At 32.7% G+C, this 17,478-nt stretch overlaps 1 long non-coding RNA gene across 1 annotated transcript in view; it reads left to right on the top strand.

Annotated features, from left to right (window-relative positions):
* The first annotated feature begins 3,552 nt into the window (after positions 1-3,552).
* LOC125611841 overlaps positions 3,553-17,478 on the top strand; it is a 19,522-nt gene continuing 5,596 nt past the window's right edge. The window contains exons 1-2 of the long non-coding RNA XR_007342075.1: positions 3,553-4,227; positions 15,240-15,325. This is a non-coding gene — a long non-coding RNA (uncharacterized LOC125611841). The remainder of the gene's footprint in view (positions 4,228-15,239; positions 15,326-17,478) is intronic.

Raw genomic sequence — 17,478 nt, 5'->3', positions numbered from 1 at the left:
CTATAAATCTTTCTATTTCTGACATTTTCCAAAAGTGAATCCGTACAATACATGTCCTTTGATGTCTAAATATTTTTAATAAGACTGCTTTATAGAGAAGTTTTATATTCACAGCAAAATTGAGAGAAATATCCCAAAATATCCTCATCCACCATATGTATCACCTTCATTATTAATATTCAACACTGAAATATACATTTGTTAAAACCAATCAATCTATATATCATAATCATCGGAAAGTCTATTGCTTATATTGGTATCTACTCTTGGTGACATACATTCTGTGTGCTTGGACAAATATATAATGGCTTCTATCCCTCTGCTGGTAATATCATACATAGTAGTTTCACTGCCCTGCCCCACTTACTCATGTCTCCCTATCCTCTGTCAAACACTCATCTTTCATTGCTTCCATAGATTTGCCTTCTATAGAATGCCATATAGTTGGAATTACATGGTATGTACAATCTTTCAAGATTGGCTTTTTTTCTCTTAGCAACATATGATTGAGTTTCTTTCATGTCTTTCAATGGTCTGATAGCTCATTTGTTTTTAATACTGAATATTTATTTGTCCCTAAAGCTGCTGAAGTACACCTTGGATGCTTCCAAGTTTAGATGGTTCTAAATAAACTTGCTGTAATCTTCCATGTGCATATTTTTGTATATCTGAACTCTTTGGTCAAGTCAACAAGAAAGCAGGAAGAGGAAGACAGGAAACTGAGGAAGAGAAGGAGAAAGATGGAGGAAAAAAATAGAAAAATGAGGTAGAAGGAAAGGAAAGGAGGAAATGGAAGAAGGGATGGAGGAATGAGAGAGGAAAAGGAAGGAAGGAAGGAAGAAGAAAGGAAGGATAGAAAGAAGGAAGGAGGAAGGAAGCAAGAGGGAAAGAAGAAGTCTGTGTCTGCATAATGCTTCAAATTCACTCCATAAAAATATAAGAAAGTGTCAGGCGCTGAAACAAATAGTGTGGTCATGATTAGATACCCAGGAAAGTAAAAAGTTAAGCACAAAATTTGAGCTTGGTGAATGAAAATGATTTAAAATATGTTAGTGTACATAACTTCTTGTCAGTCCCAAGTTTATTTGATTCAGAACAGATTTTATTTAACATATATGGCCATAAGAGGAATTCTTAAGCAAGTTCACATTCTACTGATACAATCCAGTAATTTATAGTTAAATATAAAAATATTAACATCTTCTTTCATTTGGAGTTCAGCTTCTATTTTCATTTCTAATGTGGATTCTCTAAGGATATTCTAAATGTGAAATACAGTATAAGGAATGGGATGGTAGCATTTCTGATTGTTGAGTGGTCTGTGGGGAAAAAATTGTAGCTTTTTAAATTTATACTCCAGAAATGGGTTATTGTGGTCCTTCTTTTCAAGTACCACAACTAGTTGACATGCTTTTGACTTTAATATACACATACTTGCAATGCTGTGTTTACTTTTGCAGTAAATCAACATTTACTTTTATTGAACAGGGTAAGGATATGCTTGTAAATTATTATACACAAGAATTGATTATTTATATATAATTTTATATTTTATAAGATAATTTACACATGATTCAGAGTTATCAGCTCTTTCAGGTTACTCTAAATCTCCTATTTTAGTTGAGAAACTCTCTTTCCACCTTATCACTTTTTTCAAGTTTTCATAAAATTAAGTTTTGTAATAAGCCTATGGATTTCCTAAACAGCTTTAAGATTTTCATATTTTGGGGAAGATAAAAGATAATTTTATCTTTTATATATACATCAAATGTGTGTGTGGGGGGGTTTGTGTATATATATATACATATATACACAAAAAACCCCCCCCACACACATTTACATTTTGTATATATATATACAAAAACAGAGTGTTAGTTGCCAAAGAAAATAGTGTTAACATGATCAAATACCCAGAAAAATAAACTATAAAGCATAAATTTTAAACTTCATGAATGGAATGATTTGAAGTAGTTCTGGTCACATGGTCTTTCTGATAATCTCATATGTAGACATATAGAGAGATAAAAATTCACATTGGACCATGGGCTTCCACTGGGGAGCCATCCTTGAACAAACTAGTTAGTAACAGGACATGAGAAGGACGGCAGAAAGTCATTGGTCTCTTACTCATGCAGTCAAGGTTTCAGGTGGCAATTTAAATCTTCCCTGTTTTCCCAAAATAGTCTTTTCCCCATTTTATTGTTGTATTATAATTATATATAATAGTGGGATTGATTCAGTGTTACATATTCACACATACACACAACAAACAGTATGATTTGGTTAATATTATTCTCCAGTGTTTCCCTTTACCTCCCCTCCTCCCTCACTCTGGTCCCTTTCCTCTACTCTGCTGGTCTCCCTTTGATTACAAGAGATTCCTCCACCACACCTTTCTTTTTCTTCTTCCTCTCTGGTTTCCACACATGAGAGAAAAAACATGATCCTTGACTTTGAGAGTTTGGATTATTTTACTTATAAAATGTTTGAAAGTTCCATTTAATTTCATTCTTCTTTATGGCTGAATAAATCATTTTTTACACATAACACATTTTCTTTATCCATTCATCGATTTATGGACATGTAGGCTGGTTCCATAATTTGGCTATTGTGAATTGTGCTGCTATAAACTTTGGTATATGCGTATCATTAGAGATGTGCATATAAATACCAAGGAGTGATATAACTGGATCATCAGGTTGTTCCATTCCTTGTCTTTGAGGAAACTTCATGTTGATTTCCATAGTGGTTGCACTAATTTCCAATCATATTAACAGCATAAAGGTACTCCTTTTTTTTTCCACACCCTCTCCAGCATTTAAAAATATTTGTGTGCCATTTTAACAGGTGAAATCCCAGTGTAATTTTGATTTGAATTTCTCTAATTGTTAATGATGTTGTCCTTCTTAAATATATTTGTTAGTCATTTTTATTTCTTCTTTTGAGAAGTGCCTATTTAGTTCATTTTGCCCATTTGTTAACTGGTGTCAGAAGAGAAGCTTAACAAAGATTTTCTTCCATTCTTTAGTTTCTCTCTTCACATTCTTAATTGTTTCTTTTGCTGTGCAGAAGCTTTTTAATTTGATACCAATAGTGTCACATTTATTAATTTTTGCTATGATTTCCTGAGTGTTGAGGAGGTCATTGCCTGTTTCTATATGCTGGATTCCTAAACAGATTTTTTTTCAGGAGTTGCAGTTTCTGGTCTCATACTTAGGTCCTTTACTCATTTTGATTGGCTTTTGTGTATGGCAAAAGATAGTGATATAGTTTCATTCTTCTACATATGGATATACAGTTTTCCCAGCACCTTTTGTTATAAAGGTTATCTTTCTTCCAATGTATGTTTGAATTGGCACTTTTGACAAGGATCAGATGGCTGTATCTGTGTAGATTTTTTTTTATTGTGTTCCACTGATCTAAATGTCTGTTTTTATACCAGTACCATGAAGCTTTTATTACTGTATCACTGTAGTATAATTTGACATCAGGTATTGTGATGTCTTCAGTATTGCTTTTTTGACTTAGAATTGCTTTGATTGTCTGGGTTTTTTATTCTTCCAAATGAATTTCAGAACTGTTTTCCCTAGTTCTGTGAAGAATGCCATTGATATTTTGATGGGGATTGGATTGAATCTGAGTGTGAATTTTGGTAATATGGCCATTTAACCAATATAAATTCTGCCATCCATGAACATAAGATATTTAATCATCTTTTTGTGTTCTCCTCAGCTTTTTTTTTCTTCAGCATCTTGTAGTTTTCATTGTAGACGTTTTTTACCTCCTTGGCTAGATTTACTCCTAGGTATTTTATTTTATGTTTTTAGGCTATTTTGAATGATAATGTTTTCCTGTTTTTTTTTTCTCAGCCAAGTTATTAATGATATATAGGAAAGCTATTCATTTTTGTATGTTGATTTTGTAAACTTCAACTTTGCTGAATTTATTAGCTTTATTAGTCTTCTTTCTGGTGAAACATTTTGGATCCTTTAAGTATAGGATCATAGTATCTGCAACAGTAATAATTTGAATTCTTCCTTTTCTACTTTTACCCCTTTTATTTTCTTCTTTTGCTCAATTGCTCTGGTTAGAATATCTCATACTGTATTAAATAGAAGTGAAAGTTGACATTATTGTCTTATTTCAGATTTTAAAGGACTTGCATTCAGTTTTTCTCCATTTGAGAGTTGGTTTTAGAGTCGTCATGGATAGCCTTGTGGTGTTGATGTAAGTTCCTTCTATTCCTAGTTTATTTAATGAATGGATGCAGAGTTTTGTAGATTTCTTTGCATCTACATGTGATTTTTGTTCTTAATCCTATTCATACAGTGACTTACTTATACTCATTTGTATATGGTAAACTATCCTTGCATCCTTGGAATAAAACCAAGTTGTTCATGATGTATAGTCTTCTTAATATGTTGTAGAATATGATCTACCATTTGAACATCACATGCAGACCTGACTTCTGAGCACCAAATTTAAATTCAAGTGAACACTTCCTCATTCTTCCTCCTCCTCCTCATCAGCAGCATCAACATCAATTTCTTCATTGTCATAGCTACCAGTTAGTAGGTATTTTCTTTATTCAGCTTCTCTTCAGAGCCTGTTTTATAGCAGGCTTTAAAAGAGCCACTATGAGTATAAAAATCTACTCCAATTCAATATGCCCAAATATTAGCTCATCCTCTTTTTAGAATTCAAGCTATTTATTGTATGCTGGAGTATCAAACCATCCTAATACCTCAGTGGTCTAACAACAAAGACTAAAGACCACTTATAAAATGTTCCTGTCAATACTCAGAGGTGTTTTTCATATGGTGCATGCAACCTCAAAGGTCACCATGAAAAGGGAATATTAAGATAGGGGAACCACATATTTAAATGTTTTGACTTTGAGTGACTTAAGCACAGCTTTCTTACCAATCCAATGGCCAGAATTAGTAACCTTGCCTTGACATCACCATACTTTAAATATCTGGGGGATTATAGTAGTTTCTGGTTTATTCTCACTGGCACTTCACTTCTCCAAAATATTAGTGGATTCTCCACTCGATAAAGGAACATTCAGTCAACATAGATTCCTTAGCAACTTCATCCTCACCTTCTCTCTTGAGTCTTATTAATTTGGTACTTAGTTTTTGTTTGTTTGTTTGTTTGTTTTGTTTTTTTGATCAATAGGTTCAAGAGGAGTTTGTCCTTTTCAGGAAAATCTTTGACTTGCTATTTCCAAATGCTTTGACCTGACTGTTCCATAAAAAAAAATTATATCATTAGTAGGTAACTAAAAATGTATAGTCTATGTAAATAATCTTTAATAAATAAAAACTCTTGATACACTTATACAAACACTGAGAGAAAATGTCCTACACATAGTTAATTGTCTTAATGAAAGTAATTGGGTTTAAGGTAGAGCTAAAAATACATTCATGTGTCTACTGGTTTGTAAATTTTAAAATATAGTTATAGACTGACCTTATTAAGTGTATGTCAGATTACTAGGATAGATGAGTATCGTCTGTATTAGTATTATCATGTATAGATAAGATCAAGGAAATCATGGAAATTGCCCCAAAGCATCATAGATGAACTGAGACACAATTCAGGTCTTCAGACATTTATTTATTGATAAATTTACTCTAAAAACTAAATTAGACTGGGCACAGTGATGCACGCCTGTAATCCTAGTGGCTCTGGAGGCTGAGGCAGGAGGATTGTAAATTCAAAGCCAGCCTCAGTAACTTAGTGAAGCCCTAAGCAACACAGCAAGACCCTGTCTCTAAGGAAAATATAAAAAGGGCTGGGGATGTGGCTCAGTGGTTAAGCATCTCTGTGTTCAATCCCTAGTACCAAAATAAGCTGCAGAAGAAAGTTTCAGAATCATTTGTATTGCATAGAAAATAATTTGTATTGCATAGAAAAAGCACCAGCTTATTCTAACTAAACAGATTGAACTTTATAAATATATATTCATGGGTTTTTAACAGTAATCCAAAAGATAGATAAGCATACAAAGAATAGGGCACAGGGATCTTGAGAAATAAATGTTATTTAAAAACCAAATGTTATGTGCAATGGAACCCCAGAAGACCATGGGAGTAAGAAGGACACAAGACTGAATGAAATGTAAGAAACCAACCCAGATTTATACTTTGTGTAAGAGTTTGAGATACCAAAAACAAACAAACAAATGTGGACTTGGTAAGGACAGGCTTTATTTAAAATAAATGTAGCAAGGAGGGTTATAAAAGAACGATTGCAGTAGGGAATATACTCTGATGTTAAGGTCTACAACTGTCTCAAGCATTAGACAATAAGTGAGTTTCTTTTATGGAATGATTAAACAAGGCTACACAGAACCAGATTTATGGAAAGGGTTTACTTGTAGCAAGATCACACAGTTGATCTGAGAATGTTTTATTATGAGGTCAGCCTGTTCTCAGGAGGCACTACCTCACTGCTCAGGCTGAGGTGGATTGAAGTTTAGGGGCCTTGTAGAAAGACAAACTTAACCAGAGTTTGGTTAGCAACATTTTTTTCCCCATATGGACAAAGGGGAGCAAACAGTTCAGCTAATCATTTATGGGACAAAGATGGATTTTTGAAAGATTTGTGTCTTGCCTTGTAACAAGCAAATAGGGTGCCCAGGAGTCTGATCCAAGTTGCATGGGGCAGGGTGTGTTTTTTTGTTTTGTTTTGTTTTGTTTTGTTTTGTTTTGTTTTTGCAGTGTGTCATTTCCAAAGCACAAGAGAATTGGGTCCGGGTTCTTAATTTTGACGATTTTCGAAGCTCACAGAGCTCTCATAAAATTCAACATTGTCAAATGTATTCACCAATTTCACAATACCACCTAAAGAGCACTATTTGTGAAAGCAGTACAGGTGTTCCTCAGGGAAATATTGCCAAATTATACATAATGAGATGCTCATTTGCCATTAATGATACCTATTTGTAATTTGCTGACCATTGAGTTTTTATAACTAGTACATTTGATATTTAATGTTGCCAGTGATATATTCATTAAGCAGAATATCTAAATTAGCATGACTATTTTTCTTGCTGAACATCACCTTAGTAGTCTTCTATAATGAGTTAAAAATCTGTAACCTGGCATATTATTCTCCAAGACAAATGTGAGTAGGAAAAATTGGGAATTTTCAAGGCATCCTCTACTGATCAGCCAAAACAACACTGTAATATTGATGAAATGGTATGCTGGAAAAGTGGAAACAAAATCAGTAGAATTTCACTTCAAAACGTACCTTCTATATTCTGAACCAATTATTAAAAATTAAACCCATTTACCTTAGAGTCTGAATGCATTCTCAAAAAAATCAGAAAATTAATTTAAAAATGGCCAATTACAAAAATACACCTTTAAATATACCTGGGCTTTGTGTGTATGTGTGTGTGTGGTGTGTGCATGTAGCATGTACATATAGATAGATTGTGTGTATACACACACAGCATACATAAAAACCATCTATATATGCATCCTTGGATTCTCTTTTGAACTCATTTCGATAATGTTCCTGGTTTCTTCATTAATGAGAATAAAATTTTAATGATCCATTCATGTTTATCTGAATGATGGTCATGATTTCACTTTTTAAGAAAGGTAAGAAAATTTTTTTTAAAACCCACCTGCATTTTAAATAATAGAATAGGGATTTGAAAATTGTTTTGTCTGGTTCTAAACAGAGTTGATCATTTTTGTGCACTTTCTGCTGCCTACTCTCATAAGAAGCCTGATTTCTAAAAGAACATTTCCTCCCAGAGCCAGAGGCAATGTGGCTGTTTACCAGCTTAGTCATCCTGGATCTCTAGTATTTGAAGTACTTGACTATTAACTCTATGTTACCAAATAATTGAATGGGCATGATGTTTTTTCTGAAGAGGAAAAAATGGGCAAAACTTTGAAGTAGCACTGGAGAGTAAAGGATGAGAGACTAGCAGACTTTCAAAGAGACAAAGCAGTAGAAGAGAGTGAAGGATGATGAACATCAGCCAGGGGATTTGAGGGCTGGGATGAAGAGATTTGATTAGCTAGCTCAGGGGAGAAAGAGATCAATAGGCAAGATAAGCTGTTTGAAACCATGAATTGAGAGAAGACCAAGTTCAATCTTGGGCATGAATTACTTTTTCTAAGATTCATACGTACTATGTTCAGCCAGGTAGGCTTAGGAAAAAAAAAAAAAAAAAACTCCTTTCTAGTCTCCAATGAATTCATAAATGTCTACTGTCTAAAATAAAAGTAGTTTGGAATTAAAATGTAAAATACAATAAAAATACTTAGGACTTTTGTTCATTTTTGGTACTTTTTTAAACTATTACTGGTTTCAAACAAAAAGTTGGGGACACAATGGTGAATCAGCTGAATGTTGCTTAAATAAGAGAAAAATCAAACTGAAACATAATTAAATGGAATTAAATTATAATGACTTATTCTTTTACTGAAAAGAAAAAAAAGATAGACAAAGCGGCTCTTGAAAATCCTTATTTATTGATTTTGTTTTATTTGACCATTGCAAGAACTAATTTAACAAGATTGCAATTTTATCTTGTTAGTCCAACAAATTGAACCAAATATTCTAGACACATGATTGATAAGTGACTAGCAAACATATTTCATCACTGAGTATTGAAATTATCCACAAAATAAATTGTCTTTGTAGGAGGAAAATAAGCTTAGAGAAATAAAATAATGCTATTTTGTACAATGGCTTATTAGTTATGGTTTGGATATGAGGTGTCCCCCAAAAGTTCATGTATGAGACAATGCAAGAAGGTTCAGAGGAGAAATGATTGGATTGTGAGTGTCTTAAACCAATCAGTGAATTGATCCCTGATGGGATTAATTGGGTGGTGGCTCGGGTGGGGTGGGGCTGGAGGAAGTGGTTAATTGGGTGTGTGGCTATGGATTATATATTTTGTATCTGGAACTAGAGTCTCTCTTTATCCCTCTGTTTCTTGATCACCATGATGTGATCTGCTTCCTTATGCCACATACTCTGCCATATATTTGGCTTCACCTCGAGCCCTGAGGAATAGAGCTGACCTTCTCTGGAATAAGACCTCAAATAAACTCTTTCTCCTCTATAATTGTGCTGGTTAGGTCCTTTAGTCATAGCAGCAAAAATCTGACTAAAATAGCTCAGAACCACATATTTGAATAGTCTCTAAGATACTTGTCAAATTAACCCATTGACTCAATGCTTGCATATATTTCCCTCTAGTGCATTTCAAAATACCCCTGTCCATAGAGTTTAATAACTTACAATATTTTAGGCACACCTTTGGTAAAAGAAAATATATTAAAAACATATGTTGAATTGGTTTGTACTGAGTTTCTTTAAAAGTACAAAAAGTCAGTGACTAAAAAAAAATGTAGAATAAAGTTAATTATTAGTGCTTTCTCTTTTTCCATCACCTGTACTTAAGAATATATTTCAGAGTAAATTTCATGCTTCTGTGTATTTTATGCTCAAATGGAAGAAACTATAACAATTTAGGTAAATAAGAATTATCTGTAAATGTGTTTTAATATATTTGAATTGTTCCATGAAAATTCCTTTGTGTGAGTATATGAAATTAATTTCATTTCTAGTAAAAAAAATAAATGAAAACAATACCATTTGGCAAACATTAAATCACATTTGCAAGGAGATCCTGAAGCACTTAATTTTCAGGAATATTCCAACCTCAGGGGCTGGGGTTGTGGCTCAGTGGTAGAGCACTCACCTAGCACAAACAAGGCCCTGAGTTTGATCCTTAGCAACACATAAAAATAAATAAAATAAAGGTATTAACAAAGAGAGAGAGAGAGAGAGAGAGAGAGAGAGAGAGAGAGAGAAATATTCCCACCTCAGCACGAATTTCTGAGTTTTTCCATTAATTTCTTTACACATATAACCAACATCTTTAAAAAAAAAAAAAAAAAAGAGAGAGAGTGAGAGTGAGAGAGAATTTTTTAATATTTATTTTTTTAGTTTTCGGCAGACACAACATCTTTGTTTGTATGTGGTGCTGAGGATAGAACCCAGGCCGCACGCATGCCAGGCGAGTGCGCTACTGCTTGAGCCACATCCCCAGCCCAATAACCAACATCTTTTGATGTTGTCAGGATCTGAGCTCTGTAGTTAGCACTTAAAAAAGCATAATGGAGAACACAGATATAAAATGAATAGTTATTTAATTTATAAATGTGATAAGATAGTTATTATAGTAAAATGTAAATGATAACCTCACTTGGAATTTTGACTTGATACATCATATACTTGATACATCATATTATTTTGAAATCATATAAAAATTAATACTGTTTTCTTATTTTAGGACTTTTCCATGAAAATATAAGTTCCATTATTATAAGTCCTAGAAAAAATATAAGAGAATAGAGCCTTTTCTTGTGAGTGTGTGTGCACGTACGTGTGCACACCTTAATGTGTGTTGTGTATGTGTGTATAAAGGAATGAGAGGTAAGAGATATTTTCTACAAATATGGTAACTAGAAAATACCTTTTCAAAAACACAACATATAAAATGAAACTTGAAGGATAGAATTATACAAGCTCTTTATAAAGAGCTTGAGGAAGGATCAGTCTGACAGGTAAAACAACAGATTTATGATAAAAATCACAGAATATTTCAAAAGCATAAAGGAAGTCAGTGTTGCAAGGGTGAAGTAAAGTGAAAAAAAAAGTGGAAAGAAGTAAGGTTGCAAATATAGTTTCTTAGATAAAGGGGTGGGAAAGGACTTAGAGCATAGAATTTCATTCTAATTATCAAGAGAAACCATTGATGAATTTGATTGGGGCAAGTCAGCCTCATGGAGTCCCTGTGGTTGAGATGGGCTTACAACTTGGGTCATGAAAGACTTGCTTATAAATTAAACTATGATAATAACGTGAAATAAAATGGTGAATGTGCATCTGGAGGAAAAATAACTTTTAATTCTATTGTAAGTATACTAATAAAAGGATTTGATGAGGAATTGCATGTTTACATATGAGGTTAACATTTTCTCTTTTTCTAGAGAAAGTGGGTAGTAGGTTGAACCATTTTTTTTAGGGTGGCTCTGACTACATCTCCTCCATCAGCTTTAGAGTCCTAGGTGTCTAGTGCTAAAAGATCAGCTTCTGCTAAAGTCTCTCAGGGTATTGAGGTTGGAGGTGGTGAGAGTCCTTCAAGAGTTAGACTTTGTCTTCTTAGATCCCAGTAGTCTCTACATGTTCTAATTGTTCTTAGTCTTGAACATTATCAGCTTCTCTTTCCAACTTTTGATCTAGCCAACTTGTTGTGACTCTATACCTGAAACAAGACAATAGCCCTGAATAATTTTCTCCATCAGCTCCATTCATCTCTACTATAATTTTTAATTTTTTAAAATCACTTGTTCTACTGCATTTTTTTATCATAATGTAATGGGTAGAAATATGCCTATCAGTACAAGAGGGAAAAAAATGGGTTAGAGGTAAGGAAGATGGTGAACAGAGTAATGAAATGTACTTCTTGCCTCTCCTCCTATGTTCCCATGATTTGTGAGGTAAGACCATGAGTTTGGTCTTCACAAAAGATGGAAAGTTGGGGTTTTCCAGAATGGAGAGCACATTTAATAGGGAAACATATCAGGATATTTGATCACTGTTGAATGACCATATAAGTTTTGTGGTAATTTAAAATTTCCACTTAAAACTTTTAGTTACGGAAAAGTCACCAAGCAAAAACAAATAGCTGAGTTTTAAATCACAGTTGAAAAAATGCTGAAGAAATTTGTAAAAATATAAAGGAGGATTTAAATATTGTACTTAATACTTCTAGTTTGTGTTTTGAACTAATATTATTTTTTCAGGAGGCTATTACAAATTTTAATATATTAATAATTGGTTTTATAATTTATAACATCTTGACAAAGACTATAGTCTTTCAGGAAAATAGTGAGTTTTGATTTTTATTTTTATAATTCTAATTTTCAAAACCACTTATATCAGAAGGAGAATCTGTTGAACTATGTAATGGAAACAATTCATGTCAGAATTTATATAATAATGAATAACCAGAAGAGAATTTGACTTGTCATATACAAGTTTGACAGCACAATTCGATAAAAAAACTGAAAAACAAAATTCATGTTTATATTCTATGCAGATATACTTCCTTTGTAGTATTTATGATTGTGTGCAAATGGAAATATTGCATGCTGGTAGGAAGGATTACAATCTGAAACTACCTGGCATAAATTTTATACTTTTATAGTTAGGTTTTGGATCTCTATTTATTTTCACATGAGATTTTATGGAATACTTACATTTTCTCTCCAAAGTCTTTGTAGACATTTCCTCTAAAGGTCAAAAATATGTGCATTTTAAATCCTTCTACAATTAATTTCTGGTGAATTTGTATTTTAAATAATTCCTTCTTTGACTTGAAAATGATCTAAATCATCCAAAATTATAGACAAAACAAAAATTGCTGACATTCCCAAGGGCCCCATCTAATTTTACAAGTAATTATTTTAATTATATAATTAGGAAACATATTTAAAGACAAGCCCACAAATGTTTATTAGTTTAGAAGTCAAAGGAAAGAGATCAATATATGAATTTGTGCTCATCAGCCAAACATTGTGATCAGAAAGCCTTTGATATATCATTTCAAAGGTATTTAAAAATCTCTAAAAAATATAATAGATAATTTTAAGTACCTGTATTAGTCAGTTTAAGTAGAGTTCTTCACTTTAAGTTGTGAATCATTTCTTATCATAAACTCTGTTCATTTCTGTTGATTTTTCTTGACTAAAAGTTTAAAAGCATTTTTTCTTCACAAGTTATCTTATGAATATGATCAATGATAACATTAGCAAAAACATTACAAGCTACCAATATTAATTTTCTTATGTATATGAAAAAATACTGCACAAATACTTAAAGGGAAAAATAACTACTGTTTGAAATGATATTATTATACACTTTTACTATTGATTTTTCCTTATTTTAAATTATGTAAAATCAAATGCACATAAAAAAAGCATATCATAATTAGCATTCATGCATTTGCAGTACAGAATTTAAAGCAATTTATATTTATTTTAGGTAGTTTTAATTGTGGTTTGTGTGTGTGTGTGTGTGTTTTAATAAGCTGATGTTTATAGAACAGATCCAGTGTGCTTATAATGCACCAAAATAAGAGATTGTCAGACAAAGTGAAAGTGTACATCTTCATTTGCAAAACAAAAACTCGGGCCAAACTGGAGTCAGGGAGTTTGGCATATTTGAGGATTGGTGAAAAGTTGAGTGAATTACGAGAATAAGCCTAAACTGTTAAGGCTGAAGGGCTTAGGGACTTTGACTTCTGTCAAAACGTTGTGAGTTTAGATTCCAAGAAAAGTTTCCAAGCTAGGATTTTATCTGTAGGCAAGTAGAAAACAAACAAAGAGGATTAAATTGAATGCTAGTCAAATTAGAAAAAACTGAGTTGTTGGAATTGAGACTGTCACAGAATGTGAATGAATAGCTGCAGGTTAAATAGAATATTGTTTAATGAGCCAATGCCACCTGAGATTTCATCAGAAGGTGATAAATTGAAAGCTAGTGTTTTTTTAAAATCAAATTGCTCTTCTTCTTAATGTTATAGGCAATTAAGAATTCCTATTTTTAAGTAATTCTTTTTAAACTTGTATTTCATCTATTTCCCAAATACATAATGACTTTATTGTTCTCTTAAGGAGGAACATTCTTCCAATTGTATATCTTTGAGTAAATTTCTGGAAATTTAAAGATAATCTGACCCTGCAAAAATTCTTAAATCTATTTAGTGGAACTTTCTAAATTTATGTGGACAATAAATTTTATTGTTCCATAGGTTGTTCACATTTTCTTTTCTGTAAAATAACACTCAGGTCTTTTTGCTGTGCTTTCATTTTTCTTAAAATTTATTCATACATTCTGGATATAAGTCCTTTATAGTTTCTAGGTAGAAAATCCTCCTTTCTATTTTTCAAATCTTACAATAAAATACTTCATGGTATCTTATGAATTTTGATAAAAATAAATTTTAATTTTAATGAAATTATCTTCACCAAGCTTTTATTCCATGTTATTACTTTTGTATCTTGTTTAATACATTTCCATAACCAGAACTTATTAAGATATACAGCCTGGATAAACTTTGATTATAGATAGATGTTTCATCAATAAATCAAGGTTAAAAACAAGTAGAAGAGAGAAAGGGGACGGGTGGCAAAATATAGAGAAAGGAAGCAACACAAATGGAAGAGAGTAAACGAACTCCAACATCTGTGACTTTGTGCACTTCATGTTAAACTCCCTGTCTTATCTCGCTCCTCTATGACTCTTATTTATTACACACAACTTGTTACTTGAAATTTATTTAGAGTTCACAAGGGCTTGTACAAACAAGGAATGAGTACAGGGTGATGCCCCTAGAGGGATTACAGTGCTGGAGGACTCCTTCAGTGTCCCGCTCTGGTTCTACCACTCTGCTGCTCTCATCTCAGATCCCAGAACTGGCTGATACAAATTTATCAGTTGCTAGTAGAATCCTTATCAAGATACATACCACACACACACACACACACACACACACACACACACTATAGTCCACTTAGATGTGTGACCCCATTTCTATTAAAATATGAGATACTGAAACAGAGGGAATATTGATCTTTACTTCATTTTATATGACATAATATCTTAGACACTTAGTAAATACATTAGAACTTAAGTGAAATAAAAAGGTGAGTAGAGTATAAAGCCAACTGAAAAAGTTCAGGCCCTTGGTCTAGTCCTCTAATTTTTAGCATGGCCTATGGTAATTATGGCCAAGCACATCTGATAAATTGGCCCAGGTATTGGAGAAGGTAAGGGAAACTCTGTAATTGATGACTTAATACTTAGAATCCACCTACTTTGTATGGTACATTAGAAGTTTGTGCATATACTTATACTTTCAATAGAAAAATGCCATATATTAGGGCTTTAGTGAAGAAATGTATTTATCTCTTCATTTATATATTCATGTGCTTTGGGAGAAGAGAAAGAACATACAATTTTAATATATATTTCCTAATTTTATTATGCTAATTAAAATGGGTATTTTCCAGTTGCTTTATTGTGTTATTGATTTTTCTCCATATTTAAATTTCTAAGGAAAAAATGACAATGAATGTTCACTCTTATTTTATAACAAAACCAAATATTCACTTTTCTCTGGCATTAAGCTTCTGATTGCAGGACTTACCTAAAGAATTCCTGTTGGGCACTATGGATGTACTAAAAAGAAGAGGTAGATATGCAAGTGGAAATGGTATGTTTTAAAAATTGTGGGTGAGAAAAGACTAAGAATTGTTGGGATAACACCATGCATTAAGAAAATATAGAGGGTTGGGCTGGGGCTGGGGCTCGGTGGTAGCGCACTTGCCTGGGCATGTGTGAAGCACTGGGTTTGATTCTCAGCTCCACATATAAATAAATAAAATCAAGGTTTATCAACAACTAAAAAAAATGAAAACATAGAGGGTAGATTTTGCTGGGAACTCTTCTGGATAACAAACACTGGATAATTACAAAGAGAAAAATAAAAAAGATTTGATGAGTAGGAGGTGATGATACCTTTACGCATGAGTCCATCCTGGTCTTTTAAAGATTTTGACCTATTGTATATATATTGTATATATAAAACTCGTTTGTTGTACTTAGAAGTTTTTGAATTGTCAGAATCTCCAGATATTTCCTAACATAAAATCTGTACTGTATCTATCATGTAATGCTAAGACTAAAGCTTATTTTTGAGTGGTTTCAACCCACCAGAAAGAGAATGGGTAAAACAATAAATACCAAAATAAATACCTAATGTTAAATATCAAGTATGTAGTGCATACTAGAATTCTCTAGGGGTGCAGAGTATAAAAGAACAAACAAATATAGCCTCTGTTACACACACACACACATTTTGTTTGTTTAAATATGGGGAATAGTGGTTTGAACCAAGATCTCCCTTTTTGGTTACATTGGCTTTGTAAGTGGTTTTCTCCAGAAGAAAAGTCAATATAGTATGCTGACAACAGATTAATACACTAAGTTAACTGTCCTTTAGGTTCCTTCAAATATCCATTGTTATAATAACAATCTCATGTTAAAATAGAGTAAACTGAAAATAACCCTATCCTGACAAATAATTTCTGAAGGATGGCCTGAAACAATTCAAAGTCAATTGAAACAAAGAGAGATGATCAGTGGAGAAATCCAGTATTCGGAAGGAAGAGGAGGAGGAGAAAGAGAAAGAGGAGGAGGTGGTGGTGGAAGAAGAGGAGGAGGACTGAAAAGAATTTAATAGCAAATACTAATGGTGAGATGAAGAGTGGTTGTTTTCAGTCAAATTTATCTAATTGAAATGGCTTTCTAATTTCAATTTAAGTCATATCTGAAACAAGTTAAATTCTACCCTGCATTGTGTCAGATCATAATGGCATGACATTACAAATCAATGATGAAATAAAAAATAAAAGCTACTCAACACCTGGAGACTAAATAATATGCTACTGAATGAACAATGGGTTGCAAAAGTCATCAAGGGGATTAAAAAAAATTTTTAGAGGTGAATGAGAACACAGATACAATGTATCAAAGTCTCTAGGACAGTATGAAGGCAGTACTAAGAGGAAAGTTCATTGCTTGAAGTTCATTCCTTAAAATAAAAAAAAAAAAGTCAACAAACAAATGACTTGCCACTACATCTAAAAGTCCTAGAAAAAGAACAAATCAACACTAAAAGCAGTAGAAGAGAGGAAATAATTAAAATCAGAGCTGAAATCAACAAAATTAAAACAAAGGAAACATTGAAAAAAACTGACAAAACAAAAAGTTGGTTCTTTGAAAAAATAAAATTGACAAACCCTTAGCCATACTAACAAAGAGGAGAAAGAAAACTCAAATTACCAGCATACATGATGAAACAGGTAATATCACAACAGACACTACAGAAATAAAAAATCTCTTATCATAATATCTGTGTTCCAAATATATACTCTATTAAGAATTCCTGTTCATATTCAACCTGATGTCTCTCTCCTTCTCATGAACTTTTCTTGACTTTAGGCAGAATTCCTTACTCTGTCTTCCTTTCAAAAATAGTCATGAAGACTGCATTTAGGTATTTTGTTGTACTTTAATTGTATAAATTCCTTAACAAATAATTACTTCCTTGAAAACAAAGCTGACATCATTTTTTTTTAAATCTTTTTTTTTTATTTTTAATTTTTTATTGTGGGTTGTTCAAAACATTACAAATTTCTTGACATATCATATTCCACACTTTGATTCAAGTGGGTTATGAACTCCCACCTTCACCCCATACACAGATTGCAGAATCACATCAGTTACACATCCATTGATTTACATATTGCCATACTAGTGTCTGTTGTGCTCCGCTGCCTTTCCCATCCTCCACCCTCCCCCCTC

The sequence above is a fragment of the Marmota marmota genome, unplaced genomic scaffold (genome assembly GCF_001458135.2).
Source record: "Marmota marmota marmota unplaced genomic scaffold, marMar, whole genome shotgun sequence".
NCBI lineage: Eukaryota > Metazoa > Chordata > Mammalia > Rodentia > Sciuridae > Marmota > Marmota marmota.
Note: the sequence above shows the minus strand (reverse complement) of the source record. Positions and strands in the feature narration are given on the sequence as shown.